Source organism: Plectropomus leopardus, chromosome 13 (genome assembly GCF_026936395.1).
Source record: "Plectropomus leopardus strain MGB_pleo_1.0 chromosome 13, ASM2693639v1, whole genome shotgun sequence".
In the NCBI taxonomy this organism is placed as follows: domain Eukaryota; kingdom Metazoa; phylum Chordata; class Actinopteri; order Perciformes; family Serranidae; genus Plectropomus; species Plectropomus leopardus.
In genome coordinates this window covers 24,095,668-24,119,728 of record NC_142188.1, presented here as the reverse complement: position 1 = coordinate 24,119,728, position 24,061 = coordinate 24,095,668, and the positions used below count along the sequence as shown (strand labels likewise).

The 24,061-nt window shown below is 41.2% G+C and overlaps 1 long non-coding RNA gene across 1 annotated transcript in view; it reads left to right on the top strand.

Moving 5' to 3' along the window:
- Positions 1 to 7,638: 7,638 nt before the first annotated feature.
- LOC148187718 (uncharacterized) overlaps positions 7,639 to 24,061 on the top strand; it is a 48,870-nt gene continuing 32,447 nt past the window's right edge. The window contains exons 1-2 of the long non-coding RNA XR_015778576.1: positions 7,639 to 10,972; positions 11,245 to 11,278. This is a non-coding gene — a long non-coding RNA (uncharacterized LOC148187718). The remainder of the gene's footprint in view (positions 10,973 to 11,244; positions 11,279 to 24,061) is intronic.

Sequence of the window (24,061 nt, the reverse complement as noted above, 5' to 3'; positions counted from 1 at the left end):
CTTTGCCCACAAAATGATTTTTTTTGCATATCAAATACTCAGCCCATGTTATGTTAATTTTGTTAAAAAAAAACCTTTGTTTTTCTCACATGCCTCCACATTGAACGAAGAATAAAAAAATAGAGATCATTTTTGATGAATTGAGGTCATAGGGGGCCACGGTTAACAACGGCAAAACTGTATCAAAACATGTTTACAAACTCAACTTGCAAAATATGCAGTTGTATCTTTAGTACTTCCTAAACATGCATTTTGCCAAACCTTACTATTTAAAACACTTGTCAATAAACATTCACACATGAACAAGTAGCACACAAATTTCTAAAGCCCTGTTAGTCCGGTAAATGTCCCAGTGGATCGAAAGCTAATTTTTCCAACATGTCATTTGAAAAACAAAATTTGATTGCTTCGAAGTCCTGTTTCTCCAAAAATACCCATTTCCTGCAGTCAGTTTCAGTTTCCCAGCAGCATTTCAGCTATCAAAACTGGGTGTTTTAAGCCAAAACGTGATTTTGTTCTAACAATAACAAATTGTTCTTTGGGCCTAAACATAGCCACACTTTCACCACAGCATTGTTCAGAAATGTTTCGACCTATCAGCTGCAAAATGATAAATAAATGCAATGTATTCAGGGTTTACGGAAACGTTTGATGCTAAAACAAAAATTGGGCGATCTGGTCACCTAATTGCAGGGAGTATGTATTTTTCAGAGAGGCAGTGGGCAATTTTGGGATAACAGGCTGTTGGACAAATGGGCTTTAGTCCAATAAAACAATTTTTGGACTAACTGAGTTTCGGAATTTTGGGCCATCGGAACAACAGACAGTTCCCGTTAAACTCTGACCCCTATGACTTCAATTCATTACGAATTTTCTCCGTTTTTTGATTCTTTATTCACTGTGGAGGCATGAGGGCAAAAGTACTGTTTATGAATTCAGTGTAACTGATATACAAATGTACTTTTGTGGGTGAAGTCTTCCTTTGATTAGAATAATTTCATAGTAGCTTCAAGAGAGAAAAGTTGATTTCTCTCTTGATATTCTGTTTGAGTAGAATAGGAGTGTGTGTGTGTGTGTGTGTGTGTGTGTGTGTGTGTGTGTGTGTGTGCGTGCATGTGCATTAAGCGCATTAAGCATTGTGATTTCAGCAGACCTCACTGGGAGATAAAGCCTAATTTTCTCCTTCAATCAGATGACAAAGCTCTCAATGCCAGTTCTGTGGTTACAATATTGCTTATTATATTAAGTGTCAACATCGGTTCAGTTCCTCGTATATCTGAATCACGTGATTGTATGCAGACAAAAGCCCAAATCAGACTGCTTTGTTATTTTAGCCGCTCATGTGATCAGCACTCAACACCAAAGGGCCACTCTCAGCCTGCAGCCCCCCCCCCAGTCCTCTGCAGACCGACACAGAGAGAGTCTGTTACCAGAGAAACAAAGGTCAGTGTACTGTGTCGTCACATTTCCAACTCACAGGATGAATCTTGAAAGAGAAAAAAGGGGGCTGCAAACAAACACCCTTTGTTTTCACTAAAACAAGACGACGTTTGTTGTTGCGCCCTGGGCTGTGATGTCATCGTCATGGTTCATCCTCTCTGTGACCTCTAGGCTGATGATTCTCAAATAGCTTCATCAGGAGGTGCGCTCCAATAAGAGTGTTGATTTTGTGTAATTTTCACACCCACACATCCTCCCCCCTCGCACAAACATGCATGTGTTCAACTAATATCACAAAAATAGATCAGTGAGTTCACTGTTCTCTGAATGTGGTCTTTTTTTCCCAGTGGGGAGCTGTGCTACATCGACTCTCTGCTTTGTGGAGCTGCACAAAACTCTATGATCTGTGCTATACCATCTGAGTACCATCATTATCTGAGGGAGAAGAGAGGCTGAGAGGCATAAATCTGATTATATTGCAAGATAGCTCTTTGACGTTTTACAGTTAGCTGCAACAACTCTTTCACACAGGAAGCTGTGAACTCTTAATGCAGCCGACCTTTGATGATGTAAGTGATGTAATCCTTGTGATAGATGCGTCAGGCTTTGGCCTTGGGCCGCTCTGAATGTTCTACTCCCTGAAGGCCTTGCAGGCTAAACGGGCCAAAGCAGCCCCCATCAATACACCAGCGAGCAACGCTCCAGATCACCTCAACTGGTGCAATTAATCCTGGCCTTGTAACAAGTTGACAGGCCTTTATCCAAACAACAAACAAAACAGGCACTTTACTGCGTGATGACGATGGCGGGGGCCAGATGTTAATTTGGCTGCAGCTCCGCAGTTCTCATCCTAATAAGCGAGGTTGCACACCGCCTTTACCTGAGATTAAAAATTCAAACACAGTGTGATCAAAGTGGGATTACTCTGCTAAGCTTGCTGTAACAAAAGAAGAGGTGGAATGTGAGCGTTGGAAAAATTATGTATTCGCACCCCCTCTGCATGCTCGTTAATGCGATTTTAGCTGGAAAATACGTTGTTTTTTTATAGTTGACCTTATTACCATGCTAGTCAGTTTTAATTTACATCACACACAGGGTTAAAACTACCTGAAAGATGGATGTAACATTCACTGTATGAAAGTGACATGTCTTTTCATAAAGGATTAGATGAACATTTTGGGAAATGCGCTTATTCGCTCTTTCTCTGAGAGTTGGATGAGTAGATTCGTACACTCTCCTGTCTGCGTGTTCAAAGCTACAGTCAGTAGAGGGTTAGCTTACCTTAACATGAAGTCCAAAGCAACTGTAAACAGTCCTGGTTCAAACAACACAAAAGTTTTGTTTGTTACCATTAAGCGATGATAGAGTCCTAAAATCACGCCATGACTCGGCCAAGAGACATGACAGACTCGATTCATGACCAGTCAGAGCTTCCAGGTAAGAATGTAAACAAACAGTAACAGTGTACAGGCCTATGATGCAGGCAGTCTTCTGTTCTGAAAAGCCTAAAAAGAAAAAAAAACAACAGTTTTATTTCTTTTTAGATTACATTACGTTTTTCATTTCCAATCTACATCAGTCATCTTAATTTCTGCATTTTATGGTTTAAGCGCTCTGTGCTCCTATTGGTCATTGCCTCAGTCAAGAGGGATGTTGTAGAAGTCAAAAACAAAAAAAAAACATGCTTGTTGTTCTGTTGGGATAACATGAGGCCACCTGAACGCAGTGGCAGCTGTTGTCTAATATGACACGCTACACGTAAGCCCCGAGGAACAGTGCTGGGCTTTGAAGCCAATTGGACATAGAGGCCACACTGTGTAATTACAACTTCTATGTTCATCATGTGACGCCATGGCGCCCAAACACACTTTCCCATAGACTTGCATTGTGAAAGAGGCATCTGTAAATCAGCAGATATTTTTTATTCAGAGGTACATCAACTTCTCAGTACGAGCACTTAAACAGCCCTTATTTAGATCACAAAGTGCGAAAAGTTGCATTTTTCACTGATGGACAAATCAAGATTTGACTTTCTGTTGTTATTCATGTGAGTGAACCCGAGACCGAGTGTCTGGGAGGCAGGGTTAAAGGAAAAACTAGTGCGCAATGTGGAAGATTTTGGTAATTTTATACCCTGGAAGTCAAATTGTTTTGGCTTCATGCACCGCTGAGCAGTTTTCATAAGAATGAACAGGGCCCAGCCTCCAGCGCTGCATCCAGTTGTCTTTATGCATCCATGATGACACAGGATAAACCGATCGATTGATTCCCGATGCAAGCCGATACCCTGGGATTGGCAGGTCAAGCAAAAAATCGGGCTGATGAAGTGCAGTCTAAACCAAGTATTAGCCTGACTCTGTTGCTTTATGTCTTGGTTGGTATCACAGACTTTTTCAGACTTTTGCACAGAGCCAAGCCAACTGTTTTCAGTAGCTATGCTAACTATCTACAGGCTCACACATATGAGGGTATGAATCTTCTCATCAAAATAGCAAAGAAGTACATTTCTTCATCAGGTTTTTGCCAAAGCAGTCTTTACAGTACATTAGTTAGTTAGTCAGCAAGTTTAACTCACTAAACTTCAGTGTTTGACCTGACCAAACATGACTTGTCCTAAAGTGTAAGTGTTACAGTAAAAAGGAAATAAATGGAAATATTGTAATGGTGTACTGTAAAATGTTCTGCTGATGAGGAACTAGACCTTTCATGGATGACAGTAGCAGTTGCATCCGACATCTGTATTTCAGCATGTCTGGCAAAGTCGAGCTTCGTAAGCCAGTGGATTGCATGACTTTGAAAAGTCACATCAGTTGAAGTAGGCTCTGCAATGTTAAGTAACCCCTTCCAGTTTTATGTAAATGGTTTTTTTAAATAAGCTCCCACAAAGAGCTGGAACTGGAGGATGGTCCGTGACCTGCTTTAAATTCAATACACAATGCAATGCAAAGGAGGTTAAGAATTACATAAGTTGTGCATTGTTTCCTAGATTCACACTATGCTATGCTTTGATCTCATTAAAATGTGATTTGCAGTAATGGGCGCCACATCTAGTGCATAATCAGCTGAGTACACCGTGAGTCAAGAGATTGCATAACCTCTATATTTCATGAGACTTCTCTGGCGTTGCCTCATTCTTGTATATGTGTTTACAGAGGGAGCGTATGAGGAATGCAGCTGTGAGTCAGCACAGAGGAACGGCAGCGAAAGTCACTATGAGGCCGTGGACGGATTATACAAGGTGATGTTTGAATGAAAGAGTCAACGTCATCAGTTCAGTATGTTCTGGTAAATTCCTAATGGGTAACTCAAGTCAGTTGGCCTGTAACAGTTGGCTCCTGTTACATAGCTTTGCTCTGCTGTCATGAAGGTGCATTTGCTGACTTGTTACCATGTGCACTGATGATAAATTGTAAGCAGGTAGTAAATAATAACTTTCGTATAAAGAGAGATACTACTGTAATATGATAAAATTCTACAGGCAGGGGCCTGTATTCGGTAAAAAATTAAAGAAATAATAAAAACAAAACCAGAGAACAAAGGAGCAACAGAGGTCATCAGGTGGTGCTGGAGGATAAAAGCCAGTTCTGTTTTTGCTGAGCGATTGATACCAAGAGCACGAAGACAACTTGGCTGTCTGCTTTCCTGTGTCGTTATTTCCTTCCAACATAAAGAACAGTTAGAGCTCTCCAACTGGTAATTTATGTCATCATATCATATTTGCCCGGTTTCTTCAAACCAGTGTTGTTATTTTTTTTGACAAAACAATCCCAACGTAAGGCCAAACTCACAAGCTGTTTCCCGATCAAGTCATTGTTTAGCGAGTCACAAGTCAGATTTAATGACGTACTTTTTATTCTTTGGATTTGGGGGAATGTATCGAGTATCAATAGTCAAAATGTTCAGTTCCAAATGAAGTCATGAGTCATCATCGGTGGTTAAGTCCAAGTTAAGTTGCAAGTTTTTCTTGATTTTGTCAAGGCGAGTGTGATTTGAGTTTGACCCGAATCCAAGTGTGACTTGGATTCGGGTCCACGTCTTGCTATATACCATCAGAAAAATATTAAAAGCTCATCAACAGATTGATCTCCATTACAAACTCCATGTAAAGATGAATAACATTTGAAAGGTTGACCTTGAGTTGGGATTCTTCTGTTAAAATCCTATTTCCAAAGTCAAAGATAAACTTTCATGCTTAACAGTAGTATTTTCCTTTAATTGTGAGTAAAAGGTTTAAATTAGACCCCTCCCTTTGTCTTTTCTTACCTATATTTTTGTCTTTCCGTTTCTTCTCATCATGAATTTTTGCCTAAATCATTAAAACCATTGCAGTATACTCCTACACCTTTTTATTGTGACATGAAGGGCCTACTGTGATGTTATGGGCTTGTTCTGTCATTAAAATATATTAACATGCATACTCTAAATATGGTGAGCCTGCAATTCTGTATCTCTAAACATTTTTTCTTGGCAATACTGTTTGGTTGAGATGGCCTGACTGAATAAGTAAAATAAGTCTGTATCAGCCTCACTGTTGTCATTCGCAGATGTTACCTCAGCACCTGGGAGGCAGAGTGTTGTCATGTTTATATCTGAGTAAAAAATGATTTGTGATCAGGACATATGTACATACAGGACAAATGAGAGGAACAGTTCCTTTGAGGTCGTTGTAACCACCGGGCGAGCAGAGCCACATCGAGGACACAAACACAGAAGAGAGCTTACCACTAACTTGCTGCCCCGAACACGACAAAATAGTGTTATGTCAGCGTGCAGAGAAATAGCAGTAAATTGGGAAGCAGAGAGGTACAAAGAGGGTTGGAGGGAGTTGAGGAGGAGGGGGAAGAGGAGGATTGGGGGGGCTCTGAGATTCGGGCTGTACCTGAGGCATGGAGGGGTACATCATTATTCAGAGCAGCGCTTTGATGTTGAGGCTGGGTGGATCTCACAGAGCAGGCGAGAAGCAGTTCTAATTAAAACAGTAACAATGCAGCCCGAGTTGCCCCGAAGAAACGGGGGCTTTGAAGAGTCACTGAATGCCCCATTTAAAGCCAGCTGCCCAGAGATAACAGCAGATATTACACTGACGGACTCTGAGGCCTCTGTCGCAAAATGTGTACTTTTCACTACATTTCATAAAGCATGCCTCTCAGTGTGTGTGCGACAAGTTCTCGGTGTCCTACTTTCTGGGTTCTTTAGTGGCGTTGTGGGCCTGACAGGAGTGACAGATTGAGATGGGCTGCTGGTACTCAGAGGCCAGGCGAAGACAGGAAAGCCTGGGGGATCTTGGTATGACAGGTAGACAGAGGGGAGACAGAACTTCATTAAAACTGCCGCAGAGAGGAGCTTTGAATATCAAATTAGCGTCCCCAATCAACACAAGAAAAAGCCCTTTCATATTTTCATTCCGACGCACTTTAATAAAAAGAAATTCAAATACAACAAAGCCCGGTATAATACAAAATTTCCCTCATCATGTTGATAACGCTGTTCTGTTGCTTGTATAAGGCAGATTTTCCCCTTGTCCGCCAAGCATGTTTATGTCTCTCCTCATATCTACTGAGGCATATTGCTCTGAAAGGCCCAAGTGGGCTGTGGAGAGAGCTGAGTGATGCTCTGAGACAGTAGCAGTTCAAAGAGACTGTCTGCATAGAGAGAAGGGTCTAATTTTAACTTGGAGACAGAGGGGCTCATGAAACAGCTCTCCGCCTGACTACAGCTCAATTATTCATCAACACAAGAAGTCTCTCAACTAAAAAGCCTGACACGTTATTCAGCCCCCCACCCCCCACCCTCTTCTTCTTCTTCTTCTCCCATGCTGTTTCATTCACACACATAACCAGTCACACACACACACATACCAAAACTACCCCTACCCACATGTTAAACCATACAGTGCCCTCCAGAAACACAGGCGGGCTTTGGTGAGTCAAAGATGCACATAATGAGGTGTATACTGCACTAGAGAATTTTACAAAATCATGTTTGTGAAATGCAAAAGTGTTTCAGAAAAGTGAACTTTTATTTTGAAAATACTACTAAAAATCTATTTTGAAGCTGCTGAGTAAATAAATATACTGAATCAATGTTTTTTTCCCAATGAAAATCACGTTATATTTCTAGTAAGACTCAACTGCTGCCACATTTATTCAGATTAACATATATATTTTTTAAATCAAAGCTACTATTGATATATACAGTCTTTAAAAAATAATGTCAAATATTGGATTTAGGTTTACTCCATTAGGTTTAGATAAAAAAAAATAAAAAAAATGTGGTTCGGTTTAGAAAAACTCTTGATTTTGCTTTACATAAGTATGTTTCTTGCCAACCTAATGTAATGTCACTTTATTTCACTAGTTTAGTATGCTACGCATGATATGACACTGATATTTTTAAAATAATTCAACTGATTTCTGTCTTTGCAGGGGACAGGGACAGCAGTCTAACAGGTGAAAGTGTGGAGTGTGCGTCTGACCCACCCTACACAGACGTTGTTGCTTTTTATAGTATGACAGTTTTTGGGCGTCAAAAAGTGCTGCAGCCTGGTTCATCTCACACGGTGGCCCTCTGACTCGGTATGTGACGCAGAAGGTCACTGGAAAAGCGATCTATAATTGACAAGTTTGGAGTTAGACCAGGTTGGAGTATCAGAATCTTGAGTCATATTTGATCAGCAGTGCGCTAGTTTGACAGCTCACCAACAGTGATCGACATGACTGACAGCCACGTTTGAGACTCCTTGGCTCTGATTGGTTGTTTTCTGTCACATGCAGTAAAGCCAATAGAAGCTCAAGGCAATAGTGTAGAGAGATGAGTTTTTTTTCACGTTTCATTTAGTCCTGTGTGAATATAAAGACAGTTTCAGCAAACATGAAAGAAGTTTCTTTATAAAAGTTACTAACTCCAGCTTTAAATCATGTTGGTTTATTATTTATCATGGTTCATTGTGAATTATTCTGTTAATTAAATAATGTCATGCTCTGATAGTGGCTGTAACCATTTAGGTTTTCCAGCATAAACGTAAGACTCTCCTTCTCTATTTCTGCTGAAAACTGATTTATCATTTTTTAGGAGTCATCAAAATATGAAACCAAACTCTTAACAACTTGTTTAAGGCGTTAACACTTTGCCTGATGATTCAGTTTCTGTTTTGAGCAAGTTTTAGCAGGTGTCATCTTCGACAGATGACCAGTCATCATGTGACGCCAAACTGACTCCACCACAGCTGATTGTGTAATAAGAGAAATTACAGAATGGAGCACAGTTTGTTTAGTTTTCAATCGCTCAGTGGCTGTTAGTAGGAGATCTTGGACTGCCATACATTTTCTGTCACTAGTGGAGGATGCAGCTGAGCAGTATTTTCTTATCTCAGCGACAAATCAACAGACCAAAAAACATTTTACTATTACATTTGTTTTCCTTCGTGTTAAGTCCTAGCTGTAAAAATCCCACTTGGCTTTAAACCACCTTCTGTCCAGTTACTTGTTGACTTCTCAAAAACACTGCAGAGCTAATTCTGATTATTCAACGTGGTTAAAAGCATCGGCTACTCCAGATCATATGACCACAGCTGCACACACGCTCTGTATGACTGTGACCGCCTTGGATGTTAGTCGTTGAGCCTCACAGAAACAGCTACAGATCCCTGGTCAGCACAGGCAGCAGCTCTGACTGATGCGGTAGTCTGAACCTGTTGAATGTCTGTAATAACTTTATAGCTTTGGAAGTTGCTGGGCGGCCTGGGCAGTGCAACCCTAAGACAATCTGGGAGGGGATTTGCGCCTGCTGTGATAATGACACCATTTTAAGACCCATCCAGACAAGCTGACAAATTGATGCTGAGGCTGTATTTTCATGTTGACTAGTGACTGTAAGGCAAACACAGATAAACACATGGATCTCTCTCTCTGTGATGGACCAAGACAGTGCCATGAATTTATGTTTCATTTTAAGAGCTAATATCAAACCCGGGGAGAACTAAAGAGGCCTTGTGTAAATATCTCACTCACTATGCCGTACACATTTTATTTGTTTTCAGCAACAGACAACAAATCCAAGTGTGGCTGCATAAATCTGCAGGATCAATAGAGAAAATACAATAACGCATCCTCGGTATTATTGCTCCGCAGTAAGTACTTCCCTGAACATTTTTCATTATGAAAACAGAGATTTATCATCGATTTGCCTGCCATAGCATATAATGCTGCTGAACTTTGTGGTGTGTTTGCGTTAATGTGGACAGCGTGGCTGGATTTAGTACAGGCTAAGTCTATCTGTGACAGGCAGCAGGTGCTGCAGATCATGTAGAGAGGGAGATAGGGCCAGCCAAAGACAGTCAGGTGTGGTGCTGTTTGCAGATAAGGCTACAGAGGCTAACTTTAACATCTGACGTGAGAGAGAAAAAGCTGTGATTGCTGTTGCTCTGGAACATTGGCTGCGGAGATGGAGGTGATTTCCGAAACATATCCTCTCTGGATATATGTCCACTTTAGACAGGAGGTCAAAAAGGTGGGAAAACATGCACACATTTGACCATTTCACCAATCAGCGATTGTCCTAACTCAGCAAGTAGTCACAGCAGGTCTGTCAAGTTTATACATTTCTTTACATGTTGAAGCAGCATACATGGCACTTTTCGTTTCCTCTGTAATTAAGATTATGGTGGCTTTCCAAAGCTAAAAACTATCAACAGTAGTAAACCAACGCTAAGTTATAGGCTAAGAACCACATCATTAATTGTCAGCTAGTGAAGATGCCAACTCTTGCCTGGATACATATAGATTTACTCTCAGTCTTTTAGTTCAGTTCTCAAAGGTTACTTTCCTTTGTGATGTTGCAACATGACCAGCAGCATAGATATATTGTATACAGTGCAGGCAGTGCAGCTGTATTAGGACCCATTATATATAGAGACCTAGTGATGCATGCAGGCTGCTGGTGAAAATAGGAATTTAATATGGAGTTTTATGGAGTATTATCAGTCATCTTAACAATTTTATGATTTTGTAAGTTTTGATATATATAGCCTTAAATATGAAAACCCATTTCTATAAGGGTTTGCTAGAAGGAAAAAAAAAATAAAAAAAAAGTACCCAGCAAACTATAACAAAACTATAGGTATATTCTATAGGATATTTAAACAGCTATGAATAAATCATGGAAAACTATTTAATCAATGAATATTTTCACATTTCGTTTTGTGTTCGTGCCATATACAGATAAACTGATGAATGCTGAATAATGTATTGACGTCCAATTTTAAGTCCCTATTTAATCACGTGACAAAACGACAAGACTCGCGCAAGGTGAAGCGCAAAACCTGTCAACGCTAACCAGCTAAGTCACCTAGGCAAGCCCAGCCAACGGTTAGGCCATCTAAACATACACGCAGTTGCAAGAAAAGACAGGAGAGACGAGCACAGGAGGAGGTTGCAAAGCTCCCTAAATCCGATTCTTGGGGATTTTTTAAGGAACAGTCGCCGCACAAACCCCGTCCTGCTGCCCTCAGTGTGTGTCAACAAACATGGAGCAGGTAAGCTAACGTTAGCAGCCGGCTAGATAACTTTGGTATAATTTTTCGCAACGTTTGGCTATTGTGATGCTAGGATATCGTGTTAGGTGTAAATTTGAAGACAAGGCATTCGTGTATTATGTAGGCTTTGTTGTAGGCTACCAGTAAGTTAGTGTCCCTATCGCGTTGATAGCCACCTTATGAATAATTATGGTAAGCTAACTAATAGCCTAGTAGATGCTAGCTGTCCCTGGCGTTAGATAACTGTTATATTTACGTGTTTTCGGTTGCAGGCTTAACCAGCCAGAGACAGAAACCTTCAAATGGGTAAGTCCAGTTGTTTCCTTCAAGGGAATTTGGGGTATCTGTTGGGCCGCCGTGCCCCTGTTTAAAAGGTGGTTATGTTTTTGGGAGTCAGGTTGCTGCCGAGCACCTGTTTTATTATGTTTTTGTACTTTTGTGAGTAAAGTGTGCGTTTGCCGCTGTAGTTGGACAGTTTTTTGGGACATGGTGTTGTGTGTTGCTAAGTATTGCAGCTCTCCTCTCTCGTATTTACTATAAGGTCTTGCTGCTATGTCGAAAATGAGTGCAAGTTGTGGTGAGGTTGTTGTACTAAAATTGCCTGAAAAAGTCCACGTTCATTTCACCATGACAGTGAAATGAGCAGCTCCTCTGCTCTCAGGTGCTTGTTGTTTGTGAACTTGGACTGTCACAGCATTGTCCATGTCTCTGATCACTTTCTCTTTGACCTTTGTACTCTGCAAATACAATAACTGAAGTAACACATTCCCACTGTAAAATCCAACGCATGGTTGGTACTTATATGCCTAATTGTGTGTGCCAATATGGTATCTAAGGAGCCCAAGGGCCTGTCATAATATCCCACAGTATTTCCATTTAATGCTAGTTTGTGGGCTACTTCTACTTCTCTTCATTTCAGAGGCAAATATTGTACTATTTATTGCACTACATACATGTTTCAGCTTTATAAATATTGTACTATTTATTGCACTACATACATGTTTCAGTTTTAGTTACTTTACAGATTCAGATTATTAATCCAAAATGTATATCAACTAATAAATTATAAGGTATTATTACTTTTACTTAAAACAGTGTAGAAATCTACACTGTTGCTACTGTTACTTCAATAAAAGATGTGTGTGCTTCTTCCACAACTGTATGTTAGTATATTGTAATATTAAATAGGTTTTCTTTCACTCGAACAGCCTATTTTTAGACACAGTTGATGCGGTGTATTGCATGCACTGTTCACCTCTCCATCACTTGCAGCTGCCTGTCTGTTCCTCTCCCTCTGCTGTCACTATGAGAAGAAAGTCCATTTGTGCACATAGTTTTCACCAACAGTATAAATAAATGCTTGTTCTGTTTTAGCTCGTTTTGTATCCACACCGTAACATTATGTAACATGACTGTCTTTGACGTGGGTGCCCTGCAAACCCTCTCTGATTGGGCAGGTCTTGCCCCTGTTGTGTTCAATGACAATGCAAAATTACAATGTCATTTTCTTTACTGACAATAACTACTCAAGGTGAGAACTATTCAGGTCTGAAGATGTCTATGTTTGGCATTGGTGGGGGAGGTGACACATTTGGGCACCTCCCCCCACCATCTTTTGACATCACATTGACTTTGATGTAAGTCAAGTGCATATTTAAAGGGATAGTTCACCCAGGAATGGAAATTTTGTCAATATCTAGGCTACTCACCGTCATGCATATTGATAGCCTGGAAGGTTTTATAATTCAAAAAATCAAAGCAAATGGTGACCAGGATTCACACATTAAAAAAATACAGAATAAATCCGCAAAATGTCTCCATACTGCTTGTCTGAAATAGTCCGAAAAAAAGTGTCCTGGAGACCCAAAGTGCCAAATTGTTTTGAAAAATGTCACTGGCGCCATGTTTTTAGCCTTGATAGCAGCCTGTAGCTCCTAGTGTGGGACCTACGTTCACGTATGCGCGTTTGCGCAAGATTAACAAGAGCTTGCCATATCTGCACGCCAGTGATTACATGCTGCCTTGAGGCCTAAAAGACCCCCTTTTTCTAGATTTTAAAGATAGTTTTAAAAGAGTGAGCTGGAAACAACATGAAAACATTTTACCAACTAATGGAATTAATATAAGCTTAATTAGTTGTGTAGCTAAATCTCATAAAATCTGCCAGCAAAATGAACAGTTGCCTGAAATCAAAGACACATTGTTTTAAATAATTGCTTAGGATTTTGTGCGCCACCATTATCATTGTAAGCTGCATTTATGCTGTGTGCAAACAGAGAGCTTGACATAGCAACAGTAACCAGGGGCGACAGGGTTTAACAAAAAGTCAATTGGTACATTTCCATCATCACGGAGGTTGAGGTCATGGATAATGTCCCCTCTTATCGTGCCACTCTAAGATGGTGTGTTTGAATAGTGTTTTCTTTTCCAAAGTGGCAGCAGATAGACGGCAGGACACTGTGACAAGGACGGACCACAGGACACTCCAGAGTTTCCTGGTAGCATGGAAACAACAGGGCACCCCCGCTCTTCTCAGCTCCGAGCTGCTATCTGCTGTCTGTGTGTCTGGATAAACATGTGTCACTGCATGGAGGACTCTGCCAACACCCTTCAGCCCCCCAGCCACCTCCACCTACCAAACTATGTATTCCCCTGACAAGAAAACGTCAGCTCTCATGCTAATGACATGATTTAGCCTCATAGTTATTAGTGTTTTCGCACGTCGTAAAATTGCTTTGATGTCTCCCTCCCGTTCGCAGCGCCATAGGAGTTCATCCGGAGTTTTATTCCTGCACAAGTTTGTTTTCCCTGTGTCGAATCTTATGTGATGGTTTTGCAGAAAAAAAGCTCTCTGAGCAAGGCATCATCCTTTTAGAAGCTGAACGCAGTGCCAGGCGAGCTCAGTATTCGGCCGCAGGCGGCAAGGGCACGAAACTTCTTTTTTGCTTAGTGAAATAAGCAAACCCAAAGACACAGCATTAATTATTCACCCTCCCTGCACCAGTCTGACATTCTGATTATGACTGGAGGTGGTTTCAGGGTATCAGGGAGGTTGCAGAGTAGGCATGACAGAGGTTCATAGTCTAATATGTTTGCTGCCAAAAAATATGGGCCGCTATGATGTGTAAGCCGCCTGCAGGGCATCAGACTGAATGGTAATAATTCATCGGGAGAGAGTACAGCCTGTTTTATGAGCCACTCCCATGGAAGGAAAGACAAGGAAATTACTAGTGTCATTATTTTGTGAATGACATTGACAGTCATTTTGTTTGCTTAAAATAGGCAGTACAGGAGTGATTATTTGGTAAAGATGGGAATTGTTTTGTGCACTTATGTAACTGACAGATATGCAGAGATAGATAGATATTTAAAAGATGGGTGTTGGCCTCTCTGGTTTGATTTCAGGTGAGCCGGTTTGTCAGTGTCTGCCAAAATACTGTCTCTCTGCCAAAACAAGCAGGCGTGAACTCTCCAGGGCTGGGCTTGGAAAGCAACCAATGACTGAGCACACTTGTGGAATTGTGCTAGTGGGGTGGTTTTGGGCCAACCTAACACAGTCATCTTTGTTTTGTTGATGCACAACATAAAAATGCCATTGTTGCTGCGGTCTTTGCGTAACATCACAACACGATCTGATGCAACAGCTGCTCTGACACAGTGTGTGGAGGGAAGAGAGGTGACTCACTGCGCAGCCAAGGTGGAGTTGATTGAATTATAAAAAGCCATTTACAGCCCTCAGTGACAACAACAACCTCAGGCGACTAATGAGCTTATCTCCCATCCCACTGCTCCCATTTTTTTTCCAAGACTGGGCAAAACAAATCCACATCCTGATGGTAAAATGTTGCAGCGACACTTGCAGCGGCATCAGTGCGAGTCTCTCCTGTGGTGTGGAAGTTGAACTGAAGTGTCGGTAGTCTTGGCAGGCCTGCACAGAGAGGGGCGCACTGTGAAAACTGGCATGTTGACGCTTTCATGCCACTGTCACGCTGTTCACAAGGTGCCCTGGAGGAGTGTCACAACGCATTCTTCTCACCTAGTAGAGCATGTCCCTGTCACACTCCGGGTTGCCGTAGTCAGACGGCATTCCCCTCCTGCCATCTGTCCCTGGTATTACAGTCGCATGCAATCGTTATTCAAGTCACCTAGGTTCAAGCTTTCCTCTGAGGTGGCTGCACACTTTACTGTGATATGCTGATGCCACGAAAACAACAGCCATCATCATTTTTAAAGAGAGCATATTGTGATCATTTTCAGGTTATATTGTGGGTTTCTACTAGAACATGTTTACATGCTTTAATGGTTAAAAAGCACTTTATTCAGCTTATATTGTCTGTGTTGGAACACCTGTATTCGCCCTTGTTCTGAAACACTCAATTTTAGCACCGTTTTCTCTGATGAGTCAGTGTTTCCAGGTCTTCTACATTCTCTGCATCGTCATAGAGTGCAGTAAGAATGGAGCCTAAAACCTGGAAATAAGTTGGCTTTTTTTGCGCTCTCAGTTCCCACATCTTGAAGCCATTGGATTTTTGGTCAGATGCCTGACATGAGGTCTGTGGTTAACACAAAATGAAGATACTGTCAGGTTTTCTACAACATAAAATATGTCAATGAATACCCAACTTGTAAACTTTGAAGTCTTGACATGTCTTAAAAAATATGGTTGCTAATGGCTAAAAGACACTACAGGACTTCATCATGTCAAACATGGCTTTACAGCCTGGCTGTGGTGGCAACACTGAAGTCACACAACCATAACACAGTTTGTTTTGTAGCTCAACATTACTTTTTTACTCCTGGTGATTGCATTAAGGATTCATATTCAAAATAATTCAAAAATCATGTTCATTTGTGAAGATTTTTTAGCTAGACAAAATGTGTCTGCAGTAGTCCAAAATCCAATGGAAAAATCCCATAGGCTTCGACAAGGCAGCCAAGGCAACACTAACTTCTGTGTTAGCCAACAAAAACATTATCGCAGTAGCACTCCATTGCAGCCGGGGAATGACTTTAACAGAGAATAGTGGCAATTTTATCTATGAAAATATATGAATTAAAGCTTGGAAACCATCATCTTCACAACTGGATATTTTCCAGCAGGAACATAATCCAAAATGGAGTAGAAATTAACAACATCAGCAACCAAAATGACATATTTCCTGAGATTAGCTTGTAGCTGCATGTCGCAGTGTATGTAATGTTAACACTTGCAGTAGTGTGCCTGGAGTAGATGACCATATAAAGAAATACGTTGTGATTTGGTGTCAGCTTGTCACAAAAGTAGTAAAACACGTTAATGGAGTATTCAGAAAGGTGTGAAGCCTGAGGTTTTTGCTCAGTTATTACTTTTACATACATTTATTTGAAACTTTTGCAACATTTACTGGCCTATAAACAAATGACAGTGTAACATTATTTATATGACAGAAAACAAAGAAAATAGGCCCCCTTTAATATTAAATCAGTATTATTAGTCATGGCAGAGTTTGTGGACATATGTCAAAAAATATCTTTGATTCTAACTCAATCCACTGAACATCCTGTATGTGGTTGTGGTGAAAAAAGCCAGCTGGAAGTCATAATAAGACACACAAACAAGCTCCAGCACTTGATGGTCTCCAACCACCAACCTCATAACAACCTGAATCAGAACAGTAACAATCATTAATGTCTCGCTATTACCATAAAGCAAATAGCAACCCAGGTTACTTTATCATAGTCTCAGCATAAAGAGGAAGTCCTTTTATAGATGTTTATGTGTCAATCGACTGCACTACACTAACTGAGTCTTCCCCGCCTCGCACTGGTGTGACAGTGTTATTAGTACAACATTTGTCATGTTGCGGTTTCCTAACCCCCACCACCCCCCCGTCTTCCAACAGTCTCAGAGGCAGTTGAGAAGGCACCACATGGTACGCTACGCACAGCACATGGTTTCGGTTACGACCAGGCGCTAGTCTAGTTTGTGGAGAGGTGGTACACACGGCTTCTACAAGGCCAAATCACAAGTGGGTGAAAGGTATGAAAATCCTGCAGATTTTATGCAGATCTCACATGCGGTCACATGGATGCTGTTTCCATGTAATTACAAATGCTCGGTTGTATTTGATGATGCTCATGTGACCACACTTGTGAGTCAGAGGAAGTGGGTTAAAGGTGAGATTTAGTGCGAAGAGATCTAATTAGCGGTATTCATAATTTTGCTGCGATTATAGTATGTCATGATGATAACAGCTTCCTGAAACCAAAACTAATAGAAATATGTGCGCTTTAATTTCACGCCACACAAGTTACCAAAAACCTACATCGTTATTTTGAATATACAACGTAAATATTAATTCACTTGAGCCAATTAATTGCTTGGTTTCAGTTTTCATTTATTTATGTTGTGATGCCTCGCTGGTAAAATACAGCTTCTGTTTTGTTGGCGTGTCGCGACAGCTGCAGCAGAACATTGGTTAGCTCTATACGCCCGAGATGAAAGTGAAGCATACATACAGCACCTAATTGCAATCAGGACTTAAAAGGCTGCAGCTCGGTGGAGTTGGTGGAATATATGATGTGATGAGCGCATAAATCAGAGATAGAGAGAATGCATTATGCACAGTTCAGATAAGATGGACATCATTTGTCTGCTTCCATTTGGAGTCTGGGCACTCAAGACAATTTGACTGCAGTGTTTCTCTTCAGAGGGGATCCATTAGTTATTGGCAGAATAGCTCGGGGCCAATAAAACACATTGACTTCAACCTTAACATCCTATTTCCCTTCCTGTCCGAGCCCTTTCATGGGCCTGCTCCTCCATTACATTTCAGGGATCTTATTTCCGCATTTGGCACCAATACATGGTGTGTTTCTTCTGTGTTTTCTTTTTTTTTGTAGTTGTTGTAATGTTATTTTGGTCCTTGTGAACAATTTTCCAAAAGGAATGTGCACAATAAAGAATAAATAAAAAAAAAACAAGGCATTTAACCCAAAAGGCCTAAGCTGAAGCTTAAACTAATTATACCTACCCTTTTACTCTTAGCATGTTCTCAAAGTAACTAATTCACTGTTATAAAGGTTATAAAATACAAAAATGTAAATCAGAAGAGAAACAACAACATATAACAAACAAACTAAAAAGAACAAAATAAACAATAACAGTATTCCAAAATGTCATACACAGTAAGACATAATTCATTTGGTTTTACACTGCAAAATGAGGATATTTTGAATTGAGGACTATTTGTAAAGTTAGGCTGTGTTTAACCCTTTAAAACATAGGGCGAAATCACTTTTCTTGTGCTGCTCTCAGACGCCTTTCCCGAGTATTAAAACCTTTGAACACTGAGCAAATTCGTGGAGTTGCTATCAAAAACATGGGGGAAAGGGAGAATTCCAGCTTGCAAGAAATTAGTACAAGAAAACTATCTTTTTAAAGCCAGAGAAAACAATCTAAGGGGGAAAAAAGCTGGGGAAAAACAAATATTTCTCCAAAACTCAGGTTATTTTCTTCCCTTCTCATGTTTTTGAAATAAATCAAGCCAATTTGCTCAAGTGTCAAAGGGTTAAAAAATGAGCATGTTTTGGGGGAAATATTTGGGGGAGATATTTCAGCACCAGCTTTTATTAGATTCATTTCGAGGCGGGGATGAATGATATGAGGAAAATGTGTAATTTGCGATAACTCTGATTATTGCGATAACAACACAAGTTGCAATCACAAATAGCATACACAACGTATAACACACAGCAGCGTGCACATTTTTGTCAGTCTTGAAAGCAAACATGAAACACATCTGGGACTAAAGTATTTATGAGTGGCTTTTGGATGGTATAAAACAATAATTTGATGTGTCACCTTGGAGATGGCAGTTGACAGCTGTTCCATGCACAAGCTGGGCTTAATTGGCGGGGAAATTAGCCTGACCTTGACTGCGGCGGCGCGGCCGATGAGCGCCGCTGCCTGCCACTTGAAATGACATTGTTGTAATTTTCGACAGCAGCGAGCAAACACTCTGAGCATTAATTATATGGTGGAATGTGCCTTGGTGCAACAGACGCACACAGTGAATACTTATGTAAGCTGTCGCTCCAGTCTCCATGGTAACCCGCAGCATTCTAACACATGCCTCCTCCGATCTACCTCCCCTGAAGTGGGCTGTTTCCATGGAAACCAGGCAGCTGCCTTTGATGATGGCTCTCATGAAATGACACCCGCTGATAACGCTGGCTCCTCCGAGTCTCCGAGAGGGAGGATGGATGGATGGGTGGGTGGGTGGCGGCGGCAGTGCAGAGAGAAATTATGGAGAAAGACAATTATTTCTCCCAGAAACTGAGTCACGTAACCACAGCACAGCTCGCCCTCTCTTCCCCAGCTGGAGTGCTTTACCTGGCACCAAAGCAGGCATCAACAGGAACATCGTGAACCAGATGAGGTGCAGCAGAGACGGCTCTCTGCCTCAACAGGGGCCGGCATGATTCACATGTAGAATGTTGCTTCATGTGTCGTGAAAAAAAAAAAAAAAAGTGTCATCAAATTTTTGTTGCCTTGGCTGCGAGGGTGAGAGTTTCAAGAGAGGTTCATGCGCCGCCATCTGCTGCACTCTTTTATTTACTTCTTCAAACAGAGACTTGTCAAAGTGTCAGAAGACTTTCCACCCTTGGTTTGCATTCATTCCACTTGCTCTGCAATCATTTGGCAGTGGCAGTGCAACCTGTATTTTCCACTGCAGCTCTGTGTGTGTGTGTGTGTGTGTGTGTGTGTGTGTCATTTTTTTGACCTTCCTTTCATTTTAGAGCACTTACCATGTGTGGGAGATCCTGTTGTATCAGAAGAAAACTGTTTGTGGTTAGAAGTGACTGTTATTCATCACCGTTGTGCAACATCCTCAAATAACCAGATACCATTCTTGGCCATCCTAACTGAAATTGGCTCTGAATTGACTCCGCCTCGTGTTCGCTGTAAGCTGTGCAACGTGGGTTTAGTAGGTGCAGTCTGGGTGTCAGTGGGCAGATGAAACTCTAACCTGAATGTGTGTCTCCTGCCTGTGGGCTAAAGCAGCCTGCACGCTGCTCGCTGGGTGGAGAAAATAGCTTTGGCACCGGCAAGCAGATCAAAGTGATCAGACAAGTAATCCCCCATGAGTCAGAAGGGAACCAGCTGGGGGGAGGGGAGCTGTGTGTGTGTCTGTGTGTGTGTGTGGGGGAAGGCCAGAGCGGCTTTATGCTTCTTATTTCATCACTCTCCCTCATTCACAGACACACATTAGCTTCAAGTGTGTGTTTTTGTTTATAAGTGTTGAGACACTCCTCCAGTGTTTCAGTTTGAGCTTCCTGTAAGGTCACTTTGAAGTTAAAGGGCATTTTCGCTTTGACTGAATCCGAAAATCACTGTACTTTCCCCTTGTGAGGAGCGCCAGCTGTGTCACTACATGTCTCACTCCGAGCCGGGGCATATTTAGCAGCTGCTCGCTCCTTTCAGACTCAAATCTAACAGCCCCGATGATCTTATGTTTCTGAAACTGAGGTGCATCACTCCCACAAGCCAAATGATCTAACCGCAGTTTGCGGTAATGTGTCATGATGGAGATCGAATGTATAGCCCCAAGAAAGACTGAAAGTCAAAAGCATGAAAAGAGCAAGAACTAGCCTAGACAAAAATTGAGTTTTAAGCTTGGCTGCGTATCTTGACCACACACTCCGTGCTCAATCCCACTTTCATTAACGCTGTCTGGTAGAAGGCAGTGCTCAGCTCTGCCCTCTTGACTGATGCATCACTGATATTTAAGATGTCTGGCTTCTCTGTGCTCTGAGATGATTGTAAACTTGTGAAGTTTTAATTGTGAGGCAGAGACACTTTATAATAATTAAAAAACGGTTCCTGAGAGCCCTCTGTCGTGCTTTTGTGTCTGGAATAGTTGGTAACAGAGAAATGTCATTAGCTGGTAGACTCACTGGGAATTTCTGTGTGTGTGTGTGTGTGTGTGTGTGTGTGTGTATGTGTGTGTGTGTTTATGTGTGACTTCAGGCCTCAGCATTTTGAGGGAAGTGTTTTGATGTTCGGTATGAGTCACATTTCCCTCAATATATCGCACTCAGTGGGTGTACTTGCCTTCCCTCAGCAGCAGCTAGTCAGACATTGCAGTCAGTTTAAAGCACAGGTGCAAGTGAAAGTATTATTCAGGCAGAGCCAGTCGGGGTAGGCTGATGTTCGTTTGGGGCTTTGTGCCAAAGAGGAAGTTATTCTGCTCTCGAAGGCACGATTGTGAAAATACAGTACACTCGCACAGATGGCCACGATGAGTCACGTCATGAGGCTTCCTCCTTTTCTGCTGGATAATCCTCATCAATTAGCTCTATTGTCAGCCGGCTTTTCACACTCGTGAAATTGATGCCTGAATGCTTGACGGCAGAGAATCTGGGCCTCTTTCTCCTTTTGAATGGTGACTCACCCGTCGGGGAAGAAAAATCTTTTATTGTTGGAGCTTTTCTCTTCAGTGAGTTTAGATGATTTATTTACGAAGCTGCAGGCATTCGCAGCTAAACCCTCCCACCGTGTACTGTCATGAAAAAAGACGCAGTTGCATCACAGTGGTTTTCATCAGTTAACACCAAAGGCACACCCAAAGGGGGTTTAAAAACTGCACTTGTGGGAAAGATGGCGAGCAGGCTCCTACCTGTCCTTGTCCTGCTTTTAGGGTTTGTTATCTTTGCGATTGCTTTCATGGTGCTTTCATGGTATCAGTGACGGGAACTGGATACAACCACAAGAGGTTTTCTGAGGCAGATGTGCTACTGGAAACGTTATCCCTGCAACTCATACAAAGACACACACAAACACAAAAGGAATGTCAAGGGCTCGATGAAAAAAGACTTGACGGCCTGACAGTATATCGCTTCCTGTGCTAAACTTGACCTTTGCACCTAATGTGTACTGATACTTCTGACAGGTGTGGTAGGAAAAGGGCAGAACAAAGAAGCAATTAGACGCCGTGTCAGAACTGAGTGACAAATCTGTTTTCATAAGATTTCTCACACACGACCACATTTCCACTCACTGCCGAGATAAAGAAGAGTTTACGTCAAGATCCATAACTGTTTTTAAAGCTGCAGTGATCAATATTTTAGAAAAACAACTTATAAAATGGCAAACCCAAAGAGTTTTTACCTGACTCTGCAGTTCTATTAGCTTCAATTAGGACTGGACGATATGGAGAAAATAAAATATCACAGTATTTTTGACCAGGTACCTTAATATACATATTACAATAATATTGTGGGTTGACTATTGGAGAATGTTTGCTCAATGAGATTTTTGATAAATAGTCATCAGTATTGTGGATATAATGACTAAGTGGGTAAGTGACTAAATGGTCAATTTACTGTAAAGCAGCCTTTAAAACCATGAATAAGCAACATTACAATATCCAAAATCAAAGACTATATCTAGTCTCATATCACAGTGTCAATATGACCTCGATATATTACCCATCCCTAGTTCCAAGCAGTATTTTAGTGTTTTTCAACTCATTATTTTGGCTTTATGGTTAGCGACTTTACCTTTTTGTTTTGCTCACCATAGTTGTTCTCAGGTGTAACCAGCAGCCTTGTCTTCTAGAAATTACATACAACTTATTTGCAACAGCAAAGTGTTCTGAGGGAAACATCATGCAAAGTGAATTAAGTTTTTTATTAACATAATGAGGAAGCGTTGCTAATTTACATTTGTGGGAAGTCGCAAAAAAGGGTTAGGGTCACTACAGCAAAATTATTTTTAACACCTTAATATTTAACCGAAATCATGATCTTTCCCTAACTTTACCCAAAATACATTTGATGCCTCAACCTAACCAGACACAGGTGTGTGGACACAAACACAGGTTCTGGTGCCAAGGTCCTGCAATTTATTTACCCCCCATCCTCCTGAACTATGTCCTTACAAAGCCTATTATGGATGACTGTTCTGTTTTGTTACCTTAAGGTATTGCTGTCTCTATGAACATAATCCAGGCAGCGATTATGCTGCCATAATAATGTACTTAAGAAAGCAGTTTAGAAACACACAAATGTAATTTCTAGGGGACAGGGTTGTAACCAGACAGCAGACGAAGTTGGCTGCCAGTCGGTGAACACAGTCTGGTATTTAGCCACAAAAGAGAAAGATAATTCACTCAGGAGACCAAAACAGAGGCAAAAATATATTGGATTTCTATTAGTCAGGTGTCCAGAAACTCACCTCCAAGTCAATGCTAAAGTTGCTCTATTTCTGCTGAATGTGTAAAAAAGCAACCTATTCACCCTAAAACTTTATGAGTTGGTAATATGTCCGTGTTGTCAGTTAAACAATAAATGCAGCTTTAAAAGTCACGCTCTAAGTGTGTGTTGTAATCTCTCTAAGCGTTGTTATGGTAAACGGTCTTGCCACAAGTACATGCTAGTGCATGTGTGTGTATGTGTGTGCTAATTTCCACTGCTCTGCACTACGCTCATACGATGGTTACAAGCAGTCACTGCTGTTATTGCTGCCAGTGTTATCGCAAAATTCTGGCCTCCACCCTCGGATTTTCCTGCACGTTAACACCATCAGCTCTGTCAGCACTGTTGCCGTTGTTGGCACTGTTCGCTCTGTTAGCACCATAGGCTGATAGCTGCTGGCTCAGCCACCTTCATGTTAAGAGCCATGTGCAAACAGCCTCTGAATCAGACTCTGATAGGCTCTGAATGTTGCACACAGCTCCTTTAAGATTTGTCTTTCAGGGTTTTTTTTCCACCAAGTGACACAGGAACAACAAAAAGGAAGCTGAATATGTCAAATAAATGTACAAAAAAGGGTAAAAAATATGAATATACACAGTCTGCAACATATTATTATTAATAAGTAGGAATTCATCAAACTGGCTAAAGATATGAGAGGGAACTGGAAATGAGGTTTGTGAAGGTACAGCTGAATTTAAAAAAATTAAAGCACCTTCCTTCTCTTTGTCTTGTATTATGTACAATATTAGCAGGTCTTCATGCAGAAGGAGGTGTGTAATCCAGTGTGACTTATAGCCTGTCTCTGTGAGATGCTGTAATGGGATCTGTGAATGGTACAAACGCATGTGT